This window comes from Blennius ocellaris, assembly GCF_963422515.1.
Source record: "Blennius ocellaris genome assembly, chromosome: 15".
Lineage (NCBI taxonomy): Eukaryota > Metazoa > Chordata > Actinopteri > Blenniiformes > Blenniidae > Blennius > Blennius ocellaris.
The window spans coordinates 6,262,531-6,279,227 of NC_137664.1; the positions used below are offsets into that span (position 1 = coordinate 6,262,531).

The 16,697-nt window shown below is 43.1% G+C and overlaps 1 protein-coding gene across 1 annotated transcript in view; it reads left to right on the top strand.

The window, feature by feature from the left end:
* The first annotated feature begins 523 nt into the window (after positions 1 to 523).
* The window catches only part of lhfpl2a (LHFPL tetraspan subfamily member 2a), a 48,473-nt gene continuing 32,299 nt past the window's right edge, over positions 524 to 16,697 (top strand). The window contains exon 1 of the mRNA XM_080510151.1: positions 524 to 638. The gene's annotated coding sequence lies outside the window, so the exon portion shown is untranslated. The remainder of the gene's footprint in view (positions 639 to 16,697) is intronic.

Below are 16,697 nucleotides of genomic sequence, written 5' to 3' on the forward strand. Positions count from 1 at the left end.
AGGCAAAAATAAGCGTTGGCTTAAGCCTATCCCCATTTCAGATATAGAAATAAAAAACAAACAGTATTTGTGAAAGTTTAAGCCATATAAATTGAATGTTATGATTATGATTATGATTATGATTATGATTATGATTATGATGATGATTATTATATTCTGAAAGTTCAGAGAGCCTACAGAGTAGCTGAAGAGCCACATATGGCTCCAGAGCTGCAGGTTTTTACACGTATTACTGTTAGAAAACCATTATATAATGATTTTTTTTTTGCATCAAAAGGGACCTTTAAGTGGATTGTCCAACTTCACAGCATGCGGTAATACAGTGACGGCTGGATACATGCTGTGCATCCAATAAATAATTGAATGTGACGAGTCCAGAGAGGAGGCAGGCTGAGTGTGTGGATGTGTGGGAGAGGGGGCGGGGCCTCGAGGACAAGCCACGCCCACCACCGCAACAGCCAGCCCCGGCACACAAGGCAGCGAGGGGGACGGGACGGATCGGATCATTCATTCTTCTGCGGTCCGGGAGAAAGAAAAAAAAAACGTGGAGGAGGATGAGGAGAGTCTGACGGAGGAGGAAAGAAAGAATAAAACCAGTTAGTGAATCCACAACGTTCAACTCTCAGGATTTCCAACACGTGAGTAAAACGAAGGTGAAATCTCTCTTTTTGTTTTGTTTTCCCTTCCGAGTGTTCATATAGAGTCTCAGCTGCAGATGCATCGACTTCTTCTTTTCTTTTCTTTTCCAGCAAACTGTCTCCACATTGTGGTATTTTCTCTCCGGGAGCTCTAAAAGGGAAACTCGTGGCAGGAAAAGCCGAGCAGATTGATGCTTTGCCAGGCAGTGGAGCACATTAGGAACCCAATCTGCTGTCAGGGAAACTCTCTTAAAGAACACATGCCTGTCTACTGTGGGGAAGAACGCTTTAAAAGAAAGTGTTTTAATTCAACAATGGTCCACTGCCATCAAATCAAGCCAATTCAAAATGTGACTTTTAACCAAAACAAAAAAGGAACAGTGAGGGATTATTTCATTCTTTAGCCTCAATCTCATGAGCTGCAGCTTTAATGGAATAAGTCTATAATTTTAAGTCGTATTACCTGTTCGATTTAATAATGTGTGCCGTTATTGAATCAGTGTTATCAAGACAACTTCTAAACGTGTTCGGAAATCGTGTGAAATATCACAGATTTCACCATCTATGACACCTGATGATAAATCACATGTCAGGAGTATCAATGATCCCTTGTCTTCCTGCTGAGTTTGATTTCCAAATCCACTCAGGAGCTTCTTCAGTTCCAATCACCTGATCGTTACGCTGATTTTCTGTGTCAGGGTTGTGCTGTATTGAAGGTTTAAGGTTGCTCTGCTTTTGTGACTTGGAGGACGGGTCTGTCACCAGTGGTGACAAATGTGTGACACTGATTCTTCTCCTGTTTGGTGTTTCAATGGTAAACCTGAGAACCAGTTTCCCCACATGTGAACCAGTGTTTGTGTTTGAAAGAGAAAGGTTTACCCCTGAGGGTGCTATTTTCAACATGAATGACCTCTGTAGATTAAAGTATTTAAACTCAAACATGAGGGTTTTTTTTGTTTTGTTTTTAAAGACGCACAACTTCAGATGTTTAATATACCCAGGTATTCACTGAGTGAATAACTGATGCTAAAGGTGGTTATTTAGTATTTGTTGTGAGATTTGACCGGTGGTTTCACATGAGATGTAAGTGAATGTGATCCCTTAGGGGGTCTGTGTTAGGTTTTGTTTGAATGTTCACAAGGGGTGGACCCACTTCTTCTCTATGAGGCCACCGTGGTTCACTTGACACGGCAGATATTGGGAATTCTGGGTGCGATATTGTCGCAGAAACTTGTGTCGTTGGTGCTTTCTGCAGCTGTGCAGTTGTGTGGTCGGTTCCTATTCTGTAATTATCTCGAGCCACTTATTTGCGATTGATTTTTATTTAAAGCTACATGAGGTTCCAGATGTTTAATGATGCTTAGGTCATCACTGAGTCGAGTGACTGCTGTTAAAGATGGCGGGTTGAGTTTTGCTTTGTGAAGTTGCCAGTGGTTTGAGCTGATGATGTGCCAGTGCAAGTGGTCCCTCAGGGCTCTGTATTGGGCCCATTAAAAAAAAAAAAAGAAAAAAAAAAAAAAGCAACCCCACCTTTCAGGAAGAGTCCCTTTGTGTTCAGGCTACAAAAACAATTAATAATACATACAAGTTTTATCTCGGTACGACTGAGCGTGACGCTGTCAATCTTCATATTTTGGATGTCATGAGCCGTGCGTTTGCTGCAGCAACTGTCGTCTGCTGTTGTCCCTCAGGGATCCGTGTTGGGCCCATTACAGTCACCACAGGACCTGGCAGACATGCTCCTTTTTCTTTACTGAGGGCACAAGAAAAGTGGAAATAATTTTTTTTTTTTTTTGAAATGGAAACTATTAATGGATTTTTTTTTTGTGTCGATGTCATGGATGTGTGCATCATTGTTGCAGAAAGTTGTGTTGCTGCAGATTTTTCCGCTGTGCAAATAATGCTGCAACTATGTGGGTGTTTATAGCCTGTAATTATCTTAAACTGTTTCTTTGCATTTTTTTTTTTTCCACGTAACTTCAATGTCAGATGTTTTGTCAAGGAAAAAGATCAAGGTGTAACAAACAACAACAAACAGCCTTATAAAAACCGGTATTAAGAATAAAGTGACTGATGTTTTGCTGTAAAAAATAAATAAATTGATGATTAATGTTTTATTCCTCGGGGGGGACACATTTAAAATCCCTTTATGACCAGGAACAAATTCTTTTTTTCCTCTGTGTAGGCAACAAGAAAAGCCAAAAAACATTTTAGAATATCAAATTGGAGATTTCTCTATGCTAAATTATTTTAACTTCTAGTTGTGCTGCTGTTTTTCAGCAGGGCTGGGATGGTCACACTTGTATTTTCCAGTCATAAAGTTAGTATTTAAAGTCAAACAAATGTAGCTTCAGATGTTTATGCCCATTTCATCACTCGGTGAGTGACTGAATTCAGTTTTTCTGTGACAAGTTGCCAGTGGTTTGAGCTGACGTGCCAGCACACGTGGTCCCTCAGGGCTCTGTGTTGGGTCCATTAAAAATGCCGCATGACCCAGCAGAAACGTTATTTTTCCTTCACTCAGGCCACAAGAAAGTAGAAAATGGTTGTTTCTTCCAGTGCTTTTAGAGTGGACACTTTTTTTTCCCTTCTGTTTTTAACGTAATGACCATTGCAGGATGTTCACACGCCTATGTCATGTTTCACCTCACACTACAGATGTTGTGAATTCTGGATGCTGCGGTGTTGTTGCTGCTGTCATTCATAAACTGTAATTACTCTTTAACAACTCTTTATTGCAATTTTATTTTTAAAGGCACCCGACTTAGTTTCACGTGCTTTTTGATGCTTAGGTCATCACTGAAGTGAGTGACTGACGTTAAAGAGTTTTGCTGTGAAAAGTTTCCAGTGGTTTGAGCTGGTGGTTCCTCAGGGCTCTGTGTTGGGCCCTTTAATAAACACCTTGAGCCCAGGCAGGGTTGCTCTTTTTCTTTTACTTGGGCCACAAAAATAAAGGTTTTCTCTCAGAATAGCACAGATGCAATGAGAAAAAAAAAAGTCTTGGAGCTTCATGCATTTGATGGAATCAGTTTTTTTTTCTAACGCACGTCAGAAAAACATAAACTAAGAACCGCTTCACTGCCAATGCGTTCCTGCAGACCACGTCTTCTGCCTTCTGTGCTTCCCTGAGCTTTGATGGCAGCGCTTTTTTGTCATTAATCCAGGATCCGGGCTGCAGTTTATGGGATTGGTCAGTGTATTTCTCCTGGAATGAAGGACTATTTTCAGTGGAGGATTTGATCCACATCTTCTCCCAGGCGTTCCGATCCTGTGTAAACACTTCTGTGGCCACGAGTGTAAATATCCCCCAGATTGAAATCAGACCTGCGCGCTATCAGTGGGCGTTTGAAACCTAATCTGGGTCCGCAGTATCGCCGTGAAGGGCGTGTGAAATCCACTAATTAAACGGCTGCTCCCGTGTCAAAGGTTAAACCGGACGACTCCAGCTGGCTGGGGCTCACATCTGGAATACAGTTTGCGACAGTAAAGCCTGCCGTGGATATCCTCCGAGTGTCGATGGCCCAGATAACAAGGCCGGTATATTTGCCCCATGCTTCCTCAGACTACTGTAACTGCTGCACTTGTACGTAGGGGTTAAAACGTTTACACCCACATCTGGTTTTCTCAATCAGTGCTTGTTCGCCGGTCGTAATTTCACCCCACAGTGTTATTTTGTGTCGGGGGCGAGCGCTTTCAATAAAACTTTTCAACAGGAGCATCCAGGAAGTGCTGTAATGAAACGAATACATCACAGATTCAATTTAATACATGCCTGGTTACCATGAAGATTGTTTATTTGGTTGTAAAATTGACGTAATGCGAGGAAAACGGCCTTAAAATTTGAACTAATCCAAAGTGGGTCACATTACGTTATAAGGTTTTCCGTTTCCAAGCTTTGAGAAAAAGAAGTTCTCATTGAATTAAAAGCAGCCGCATGTCCGAGCTTGTTTCTTTTTCTTTTTTCTTCTTTTTTTTCATTGTTTAATAGAGCAGCTTTGGAGATGAATTGTTTTACCGGTACTGGAAAAGTCTGTGTCATAGTCTGCGCAGCGCAGATGAAGAGGAACGCAACCCAGAGCCTTTGTTTCTGGGACTTTTATTTTGTTTAATAAGAAAACTGAAAGGCCTTTAAACATGGCAGCGAGACAAAAGTTCAATTTCTTCTTTAGACAATGTCACTTCAGCTCATTCCCACAACAAAAAAACCCCCAACGGGCGGTGGATGCTGCGTCTACCACTGATGAAGAACTTTCTCCTCGCTCTTATTCGAAAAAGAATTTTCTTCTCAGAATCCCATTTTTACGGGTTCGCGAAGGAGAAGCTGAACTTGACTGCTTCATAAAAGAGCCGACGCGCCACCGCGGCCGAGTGCCGGCAAGTTCTGGAACGTCTGTGCGACAACTTGAGACTTTTATTTTCGCGGATGCTCGTGGCAATATCCTGATGATTGAAACAGCACTTCATGGAAACTATATCCAGACTTTTACAGGTTTTCCGAAAGTCCCAAAGTGAACTCACAGAGGCTGCTGGTGATGTTGCATCAGCAAGTCTTTGCAGCTTGTGCATTTATACTTTAAATCAGTGTACAAAAGTGACTCGGGTGTAAAAAAGAAGAGCGGCGAGTTTATACTATGAGCCTTCATGCTTTGTACTGTGTTCAAACATTAGCTTTTAAGCGTTTGGTTTGTCTTGAACTTGAGTGTGGGGGGGGGGGGAGGACCTGGGTTCAAATCCCGGTTAAAGCAGGAAGAGCAACCAGTATGAAAACTTCCAAAGACTGCAGAGCAAGTCCCGATGATTTTCTGTGACGTAGACACCAACTTTAGCCTAACTTTTAGCTTTTCCACTTTTAACCGTTGAGTTGAGTCTTTCATTTTCCATAAAACGTGTGTTTTATTGTTTGAAGGATCTTTCTTGCTGTAATCTGGAACAAATTGAAAAAAAAACCCACAAAAAAAACGGGTGACATATTGAGGCCAGCCCTCCACAAGTTTGTCATCCGTGCAGCTCTCGTTCAGACACCTTAATGGACTGTGTGGCAGGATGAAATGAACCAGACTCATCCTTTAAGGTGATGACCTCTCCCATGTGGCCTCCCCGCTTCTGTTCTTGCTCCGAAAACACCGATTCATCTCCGTGGACCCTCCGCAGCTCTCTGATACGAGACAAAATTGTCTTGCTCTCCTGCGTGTGCCCCTCCTCTCCTCCCTCTCCCTCCCTCGTGCCGCACTGCTGGGCATTCATGCACGCTGATTAGATTAGGCAGTGCTGGAGCTAATCACCCTTCTCTCTCTCTCTCTCTCTCTCTCTCTCTCTCTCTCTCTCTCTCTCGTCTCCCCTGCTATTCTACACTCCCACACTCACCCGTTCCCTCCCCTCCGACCTGGAGATGAGCCTCTCCTTGGGGGCACGTTGGCCTCCAGCGGCCTGTTTACTGGGAAATCATCATGGTGGGCTCCTCACAATAACAAAGCCCCTCGCCCTACTCTGGCCAGGAATGAAAGAGGCATCCCGAAGAGGTGAACGACTCGTAGGTGGGGGCGCTGGAGGGACCCTCCTGTTGGGTGAAATGAGGAGAAGGAATCTGTGAGCGGGTTTTTGTTCCTTTTGTGGCGAGCTGGGGGTCAGTCTCAGGGGAGTGGACGGCAGACAGACGGTGGGGTTTTTGCAGCTGCGTGGCCTCCAGCACTTTATCTCGTCCCTCAGCAACCGCAGGCTCATTAAAGTGGGCCAGTCGCGTTCACTCTTCCGTTTAGGTTCCCAGTTTCTCCTCCATTCCTCTTTGCCTTTACCGGCAGAATGCCGTATCAGATGGGTTTGGATATGGATTCGGCTTCACAGCTGTATGCTAATGATGCCACAATCGGCTTGCCTGTGTGTGCGGTGCGATAAGGAGGTATCGCCTATTCAGTTGGTTCGGGTCATGGAAAAGCTATGTATATGAATGAGCTTACACTTGATTGTGTATTGTGTTTGTATCACAGATAAGAATCGTGGTTTGTTTTTCATGTTCCAATTCATATACCGGGGATAAGCGCATCAAGTCTCTTACTTTAATATCTTTTAAAATCGGTGCTTCCTCTGGGTTGCTGTGTCCGCAGGAGTTTTATATTGGCCAACGGTCTTCCTCCGCTGAACTGAGACTTTTCGAATAGATAAATGTAAAAACAGTCCCTCCCCAACTGTCTCAGACACAACATCGCCAGCCCGTCATGATAACCACGCTTTTTGTCTTTATATTCGACCAGTTTCGTGTAAGTTATTGACAGAAGAGAGGAATAAGGTTTGTTATCGTTGCACAGAATACAACACAATTTCATTAATCAGAAATACATTGCGGCAGCTGAAATATCTAGTATTTAGACAATTTTCATGAGAAAATTAGTAAATAATTACAGTGGCCAATTACCAATCTTCAAACAACTGAGTTAATTGAACAGCTTTAGCTTCTGATAAGCAGCTGCTTCTTTTTTATTATTTATTCTTCCTTTACTACGGTCTGCTTTTGTATCAATGTGATACAGTAGTTAAGCTCGCAGCACTGTTTGGTTGAGGAAAATGCTCTATTATCCTGATGTGGAAGAAACATTTATGAAACATTAACAAACAGCTTGGATAAACCATGAACTTGCGGACAAGCAGTTTTTATTTAAGTGTACATACAGGAGGCTTCAGATACGTTTATTTTTTCCCAAAATAATTTGAAAAGCTTCCCCCTCAAAAAATCAAAACATACCGGAATGTGGATAAAAACCATTATAAAATCTGCAGCACGTGATGGCTCAGATGGTCACAGTAATCTTGAATGCAGGTAGATAGTAAATCTGTTTATCTACGCTTCCATTGCTTTTTCTTTGGGTGTCTAACACGGTCCTCATTCGTGGAATTTGAAGTCGTGTCACAGTTCATTTTTAGAAATTCCCCCGATTAGGCTTGTCACAGTGTCGACCCTGAGACAGAGGAGTGCTTCCGCCTTCACCCACATTCGCTGGTAAATCCCAGCGCACAGCTGAGAAAAACTCCTGGTCGGAGCCCATGAAACTCACAACCACACATCAGATTTTTTTCTCTGTTTAAGTTCGAGTTTCAGAAGCACCATGGAAACCCCTATTTTGGTTTGGACTGGCAGGCGTTCACCGGTCATTATCACCGCTGCACCCTCGTCGCAGGAGCTCAGTGGGCCCAAACGGCCGTGCCTTCCTGCCTGCATCCCGCCTCGATTGACCCGGTTTTAATAGAAGTGACTCATGCTAAAATTAAAGACAGGTTACTGCTTTGAAATAATCCTGGTCACAGCAATGGCTGCATTCAAAGTAAACTTTTGTTTTCCCTGTTTGTTACTGTTGCTATGGCGATCAGGCTCTGTTTACCTGATTTTTCTTTTTTTTTTTTTTTTTTGGTATATTTTTTAATCGCTTGGCTTTTGATCTCTCACTGATGGGACCAAACTAATTATTATTTTAGACTACTTATTATAATTTCTTATTATTTGGGGCAGTGGTGACCTCGAGGTTAGAGAGGCGGGTCGGAAGTTCGCAGGTCCGAATCTCACAGCGGACAGGCCACCACTGTGAGTCCCTGAGCATGAATATTGTAATTAAGAATCTCAGTAATATACTGTTCTGACCTGTCATGTCCTGTACTGACCATTAGATATCCAGGGAAGGCATTGAGCTGTCTATAGTGACATTGATTCTTTTCTGCAATGATGAGCAAAAATAAAAATGGTCTGCTTGGCCCGACAAACTTGAACCATGATGTCGCCATTCATCAAATACCACGGAGGGTACTTATAATGCTTTTACTATTCTATGGTAAAGATTTGTTAATAAGGCTCCACAGTGGTGATGTGGTTACAACTCATATGCCAGAGCGTGAATGTCCTTGATTTGGGCATTTCTATGTGGAAGTTGCATGTTCTACCTGAGCACGCGTGGACTCTCCAGTATTCTGGTTTCCTCCCACGGTCCAAACACAAGCATTAGAAACTTCCCAGCTGCATTTGTCCCGAAAGTACCCTGCCTTTCATCCATAGCGAGCTGAGATTTTCTTCAGCGCTCCAAGTTGGATGATGTGGTACAGGAAATGGGTGGGCGGAGTTGTAACTCTTTGGATTTTCAGAAACGTTTTACGGTGAAGAGATAGGTGGGTGTTTTTTCCAGGTAAAGGGCAAATTTGGAGTAAAACAGTCCTACTTACTGACTGAATGTCTCCACTTATCATCCCTCTGTGGCTGAGAGGCCCCGGTCACTGGGCAGGGGTCTGCCTAATGGCCTGTGCAGCTGTGAATTGATTTGTAGAGTGAGGACTCTGCAGGTGAGGGTGACTGCTCAGACAGACTGCACTGGGATACTGTTACAGCACCTGTGGGACCACACGGACAACACACAAAGGCGTTTCGGCACAGAAATTAGGTAGTTGCGAGGTTTCTTTTTCCATCCCCTCCCAGTGTTTTGTGGGTGAATTAGTAGATTTTTTTTGTACCACAGGAAATATACAATCAGACTCTGACTTCTATCAGTTTACCCCCCCCACCCCTCCTCCCCATGAGCTTCAGACATTAAACCAGCCGATATGAACAAGCCTAACTGAATTAGTTTTCCCAGCTGCAGGCGCACCATCGGATGCACCCTGATTCATTCAATTTCAGGTACGGTCAGCACCGACATGGCTCCGGTTAAACAAACACCAGGTTCGGGTTCAGAGTCAGCTCGCTCTCAATCCCTCCACAAGAGTTTCTCGACAATACTTTCCTTCAGTTTGTCTTTTCTTAAGCTGCCTTTGTTCCGGCTGACCTTTTCCTCGACTTGTCCAAAGTCTTCCTATAAGATGCATACTTGCAGTCGATGAGGCATTTCTTTGTTTGCCGTTGTCATCCGGGGCCGTCCCCCACAGCTAAGTGGTATTTGCCATGTGAAGACGGCGGGGATTACACTGTCGCTGGCTGTGTGTGAGAGAGGGCAAACACAGCCATTAGAAAAGTGAATCATAAAGAGGCTCAGACAATAGCGGGGGGGGGGGGTCCAGAATGACAAGGACACGGAGCAAAGAGAGCAGAGTGAGACAAAGAAAGAAAAGGTAAGGCTTGTGTTTCACGGCTAACTGCCGGGGTCCAGGGTCAGACATCTGTGATCAATCTCGGCGCAGTGGCTTCAGCCCAAACAACCCCGCATACTGCCCCAGCTATCACTCAGTCTGAGGGGGTATCACTTTTTTTAATAGCTGCCCCTGACCTCCATCCATTCAGCTGTCAGCTTCTCTAAAGACACATAAAGAAGGAGTAATCTTGTCAAACAGCCTTTTTTTTTTTTTTCGTTGTGTTTGTTTTTTTTTTTTTAAAGAGGTGGAAGTAACAAAATACAAGGACTCACATTACTGTAATTAAGTAGTACTAAACAAGTAACATTTGTGTCACTTTACTCATCAGAAAGTACAATTTGCACTTCTATATATTCATATAGTGCTATTCACGACAAAGTCACAGATTGGAAAAAATGTGACAAAAGCCTCACATCCATCCCAATCTGAAATGATTAAAACTTTCGGGAGGCGTAAACACCTGATCATAACTCGCAGGTGAGGACTCACCTGTTCTACCAGGTGACTTTCATGCTTGAAGGTTTTTAAATCTTTAGTGCAGCGACATTGTATGTTGTGGATTTTAACTAAATGATTTCTTCTTCTCCTCCTCCTCCTCCTCCTCGCTTGTGTTCAACTGACCCACATTTAAACACATTTTCAGCGGTGCGTGGCACTGGAGGTAATTGTGAGCCGACCTTTTTTTTTTTGCAAACCGTGTGAAAATCCACTCCGCGGCCCGAAAAGTTTCAACAGCCTAACAGCATTTTAAAGTTAATCTGCTTTCGTGTCGACAAAGGCGCAAGTGGAGCAGCTTTAAGAGGGAAGGCATGCACTTAACCAAATCATGTAAACACTGGAGGTGATCTTATCGTCGCCTCAGGACGGCTGGCCGCATTAAAGAAACCGTCACGGGCTTTTGTTTCTGCAGACGGGCAGACAGAGGGAGATCAGATTCCTGCTGGCCGACGTCCCGTGACAGAGAGAGTGAATCTTTATCGCCGCTGGTGCAGAGGCAAGACGATAAAGATGATGCCGCCGCGTCTCTCAGACATGATAATACTGTACACAGTTTATTGAATGTGAGCGATGCTGCAGTGCACATAAACTCGTGAGAAGGAGAAAGTATACAGTACATGGGTGTGTGTGAGTGTGAGAAAGTCCTTTGCCCATTATGTCTGTCAACTTGTCTGGGGAAAACTTGGCTCACGTCCACTCCGGAGAAATGACCCTCCTGTCCACATTAACAGAGTACTTAATACACCTGTCTTTTGCCATATAGACAGAGACTTCCTTGAATACTTCACCACATCAACTGCAATAACACACAGCTAACAAACCAACTGTTACTTAAAGCTCCTCATTTATCCTTCAACGTCCTCAATTCAGTTTCCGATGCTGAAAGTCTCATAATGGCTACTTTAAACTGTGTGGGGCAAAAGCACAGAGCAAATGCCAAAAAAATGGGTCAAAATATGAGATAGAAATTAGTTTAAACACAACTTACCATCAGTTAACCTGCTAAAATTGTGATGAATCTGTTAAACCAGTACAATAACTCTATAGTCTGACCTAAACCCAGGCTGTGAAACCAAAACACAGTTTTATAGGCGGCCTAAACACAATTGGAAGCCAGTCAAGTGACAAGTTGAAGAACAAAGTGCACCAGATAACTGCCTAAAGCCATGTAGAAAAAACAAACCAGAAAAAGAATAAAACAAAGAAACAAGCCAAATGGATTATAGAGTGATTAGGAAACTGGTTCAGAACCAGAGTGGCTAAAAGTGAGTAAAAACCAGGTAATCCAGGGTTAACCCCCCCCCCCCCTAAAAAACCCAAACTATTTCAAATCAGTCTGACCCCCTTTAGTTATTGCAATGCTTCATTGAAATATGAACTGTCACGGTCCTGTAATTTAAACCACTGTGTTTTATCTGTGCATTTGCATGTATGTAAACACTTATATACAAGTATATATGTGGTGATAGGTGAGCCCGCGTGTGTAAGGATTTACATTGACGCCGTATTTCTGCTCATATATTATAAAACACAGTGACATTTCGCTTGTCTGTGAACTGAAATCCCTGTTAAAGCTGTGTCACACAGTCAAGAAGCTGCATGTGAGCAATGAAAGAAGAGCAAGAAATGCAGACCAAATATATTTTAGTTTGTGGTTCAAATATCTTGTTGCACCTAATATTATATGATTCAGGGATTTTTCTTTAGACTTGAATATCCAGATCTTGTCCAGATTTTTGTGAGGGATTATGCTGTAAAGGCCATAATTTCATGTTTTGTTGCAGAGTATTTTATTCAGGCTGTTGGTGACAATGATGTCATCCTTGTCTGGGTTCTTGCAGGCCACATACACACATGCATTATTGCATTATCGCATGTGTGTATACACACACACACACACACACACACACACACACACACACACACACACACACACACACACACACAGGGAAAATGGATGCGGATAATCGCAGCATTAGTGCAGAGGGTGTAATCAGTGTGCGCCTCAGGGAGTAAAACACACCTTGTGTTTTCACTTTACAACACAGTGAATGGTTGTGCTGAGTGGAGGAGAGGAGGCTGTGTGTGTGTGTGTGTGTGTTTGTGTCAAGGAGACTTAAGAGCTAAAAGAGGAGATGTAGCTGGACATTAGCGGCGTGACGTCACTGGAAAAAGATTGATTTTCATGTCTGAGATGATCGCTTTATGGATTGAAAAATGATTTTTAGATGATAAATGTTCTCTTGAAATCAGATCATAAGGATAATGTGGAGTACAATTGCACAACTTTTAGCGCACACAGAACAAAATTATTGCATTTTCAGGAAAAGATTGTATCATTTCCAAGGTTACAGCTGAACTTTATTTTCTTTTTTATACTGGACCACAGTGATTGTTTGTTTTCGGGGGTAAGAGAGCATAAATCCAAACTTGATTTTAAAGCATATTTAGAGGATCAACTCACTTTAGTGCACTTTGTTTTACACAGTCATGACTATAGAATCAGACTGAATTCAATCTTGCGCTGTGCAGTTCTGCGTCTTTATTGAAATCTCTTCAATAAGGATGTTTAGTTTGTGACGAGTGACTTTAGCCAGTGATATGCAAGTTTTATAATCGCTCTTTCAGCATGACATCACTCTGCCACTCACGTTAGCCGTCACAACCTAGGGGCTGTTTTGGTATCCAGCGTTGTGCTTGGGGGCCGGCCCCCATGATGTCACTCTCCTCTGGCCCCCATGATGTCACTCTCCTCTGGCCCCCATGATGTCACTCTCCTCTGGCCTCCACCTCCAGATCAGACTTCTTCTCCACCTCTGCAGTCATAGATCTCCCTGTGGCTCTCACACTATTTCCAGCTGTGACATCATGCTGTCGATCACCAAATAAGACCATTTTCCTGACCTCCACCTCCCTCATGACTATTCCGCTCTATTTCGGCGGGAACTGACCTGCCTTCCAGGTGGATTGTGACCTATAAAAGGAAAGTGCATGCAGACGGTGTTGCCAATCTGCATTTTTTTTTTTGGCGCACACCATTTTCAGCTTTTGGGCGCAGGTACATTCTTGGTCGAAATCCTGTGCAATGTTTTTAAAAGGAAGAATTCGCCTTGTCAATAAAGTTGACTTGATTATGTGCCACTGAAGGGCGCGGCGCTCACAAAGCGGTCAGATACATGAGAACTATCTTTACGAGGCTTGTTGTGAACATTGAACAGCCTTATTTTCGCCTCCCCGTCATCGTCGGCCGGCACAGCTCGCACTCAAACTCCAAGCGGAAGCTGCACAGGCAACAGAAACCCCACGTTTTGTTCTTTTATTATTTATTTTTTTCTTTCCTCCCTTCTTTGAAGAGCTCCTGGCAGGACTTTCAAAGCCTCTCTGTCTCAGCCCTGGCTCCTAAAGTAATGTGTGGCAAATGTAGTACAGCCGCCCAGCTGAGCAGGAACAGGCAACAAGTATTGTTCTCGAGAACAATTATTGTTTCTATTTACCCACTTCTCTGTGTGTCTGTGTGTGCGTTTTACCTCCTCTTGGCACATTATAAACCCGAGTTGAGTTGGATTTTTTTTTTTGTCTGCCACTTGAATTTGATTCGGCGGTAGTGAAAAATATTAGTCCTCTCGTTCCTCATGCATGATACTGAATCCACTGCGCTGCCACTGAGCGGTTTCCGCGGTGCTGATGCAGCAACAGTTTGTTGGCCTTATAAAAATGTTCCAGTGAGACACACACACACACACACACACACACACACACACACACACACACACACACACACACACACACACACACACACACACACACACACACACACACACACACACGCGCCCGCATTGTTTCCATGCTTCACAGGGACATTGCATTGACTTACAACCATTTCCTGCAGACTTCACAAAACTCAATCATAACTGCTGTTCACTAAGCCGTAGCCTGACCTTAAAACATGTCGTCACATAGAAATGTATTGATTTCCCTTATGGGGTCTTCAACTTTTGTCCCCGCAGTGACCCGCGTTCCCCTTTTGTTGTTGAGGAATCGGGTTGGAGGGCACATTGTCATTTATGTAATGCAGACCCTTAGCTTGTCCTGGAGGGCCGCCGTCATGTTTGCTTGCTTAGGTAAAACACACCTCATTACAACACGGGGCTCCTGATTGTTTTGGTTTTTTTTTAGAGCTTGATGATGATGTCATCATTCGATCATTGATCCTCCAGGGCCAGGATTGGACACGCCCCCAGCATCTACTCTATGATAGATATTACAAGTGTAGGATGTTCCCATTTTTCCGGCCCAGCAAATAACCAGTGATGGTTCATTAACTTACATTAATTCCTGCAAACCTGGTATAAACCCAGCTATAACTACTACTGACAAAACTTTAACCTTAACCTGCCTCGACAGTATAATATAAAATACGTGAAAGTATAATTACTAATTGATTTCCTACATTGGGACCTTCATTCTTGACATGCATAGGGGACAGTAGTATGAACTGTCACAAGAACTTTGTGCCTTTGAACTGATGGAACCAGGGTCTAAAAAGTCATTGTGTATTAAGGTGGTGCTTTTGAAAAATTCCAAACTTTTTAGGGTGTGGTCCTGCAGTCCTGGTCGTACTTAGGATTGGAAAACTGTTTGACCGAGCACTTTTTACTCTACATTGTAAAATGAAAGAAAAAAAAATCATCAGCCTTTATAGTTTCTTGAGGAGGAGAAACTGGAAGTGAAGGTCCCAGGTACTTCTGGTCAAAACAAGGCTGTGGGGGAAATGTGTGCTGGTGAGTTAATATGCAATCAGTTCTAAGTCCCGTTGAGTACAATGATGAAGTCATTGTTGCTCCAGCCTGTTTCGTGTTTTATGAATAGGCGGCAGCTGTAATGCCTCTATTCACTTCCAGTCTCAAGATTGCAGATTTAACCCAGTGCACACTGACAATATGTATTGCGCTGTTGCAAACTGCAGAAACGGATGTTCTGCACTGGTTAAACATGCATCTACAAGTATTCACTGTTCTTGCACACACGTTGTGTAAACAGTGGGACTCTCACATCAGATTGTTCAGGTGAGATCACGCAGACCTCGTTTTTAAGCTCCTGATCCTCCTCGCTCTTTAAATATTTGCTTACCTGCGGCAATTGCTCGTAATCGCTCCGCTGGAGTCGCTGCGCCGCTGTGATGAGCGCTGGGGAGAGTGAATGCGGCGGCGCGCCAGTCGCTTCCTGACACCTGTGTTGTGGAGTTTAGCTGGAGGGATGGGGCTCCCGAGCAACTTGGTTATTTTAATGAGCGTGCTCTTTGCTCAGCCTCACATGCCTCTCATTACTGCCCACAGATGCAGAGAGCGAAGCGGGGAGGAGAGGACGGGAGGAATAAATAGAAAACAGATGTGATCTGCAGTGGAGGAGACGTTTGGGTCGGTGTCTTGTCTTTCCTCACTGTCCGATGCAGCTTGAAGCTTTGCAGCTTGATAAACAGTAACCCGCGATTTAGTCGACGCTACACGCTCTTCTACTGGTTCTCTTTTGGAATAAACGCAGGCATTTGTTCATTCAACTGAAGCGTTTGAGTTACTTTTGATCAGTAGTCTTTGCTTCGTGTCCAACTTACATTTGGACGTTTTTTTTAATAGTTGCATTACAATGTATCTGAAGTTGTGGTTATCTTTTCTGTATTTTTCTTGGAAGGAGCCAAAAAGTCACCCTGTCATTACCCTGTTAGACACTAGGCTGAAGCCAACGTCGTGGTTTTGGCAGCAAAATCACAGCTCATCTTGATTAAAATGCAAATCGGTCACTCAGTTAATCAAGCACTTGTTGACATTATAAATGATTGAGCCGTTCCAGTGGACTAGATGATAAGACATTGTTGCCAAAACGTTCTCTTGAGTTATCCACAATGGTCAAATGTCAATGTGCAGGAAACCCTCCTAATAACAGGCTTGTTGAAGAGATTTATAAATGCCTACAAATCTTACACCTCACAATGATGAAAGAAGATTCCCACTCTTGCATCGTCCAGTGATTATCAACCTTTTTGATGGTGTTTCCCTGTTTGCTGCATTCCCCCTTGTCTGTGGAAAAAAAAAACATTACAGTGAAGCCAAACATTTTGCAGGCATGCATGTTTGGACAGATATGCAAAATAATTTGTTTTAGTTTTCGTCAAAAAAATTAGGAAGTGTCTTATTATACTTTTCATTATCGTGTGAAAATCTAATTAGTCTTATTTAAGTCAAATTTCTATTAGTCTAATTTAATCTATTCTAGATTATATCACAAAACCATATCCTCACATGCTTTACTTTTCAATTTCTATGAAGTAATTCGATAAAAACCTGCCGTGTCTGCAGTGCTGCACAGCAAAATGTCGCAGTTTTAGATGTCCTTTCTTTGTCCCACTGATTATCATGTAAACATTCAGTTTCTTCATTGTGAGTCAATGACGGGTAGCAACTGTAA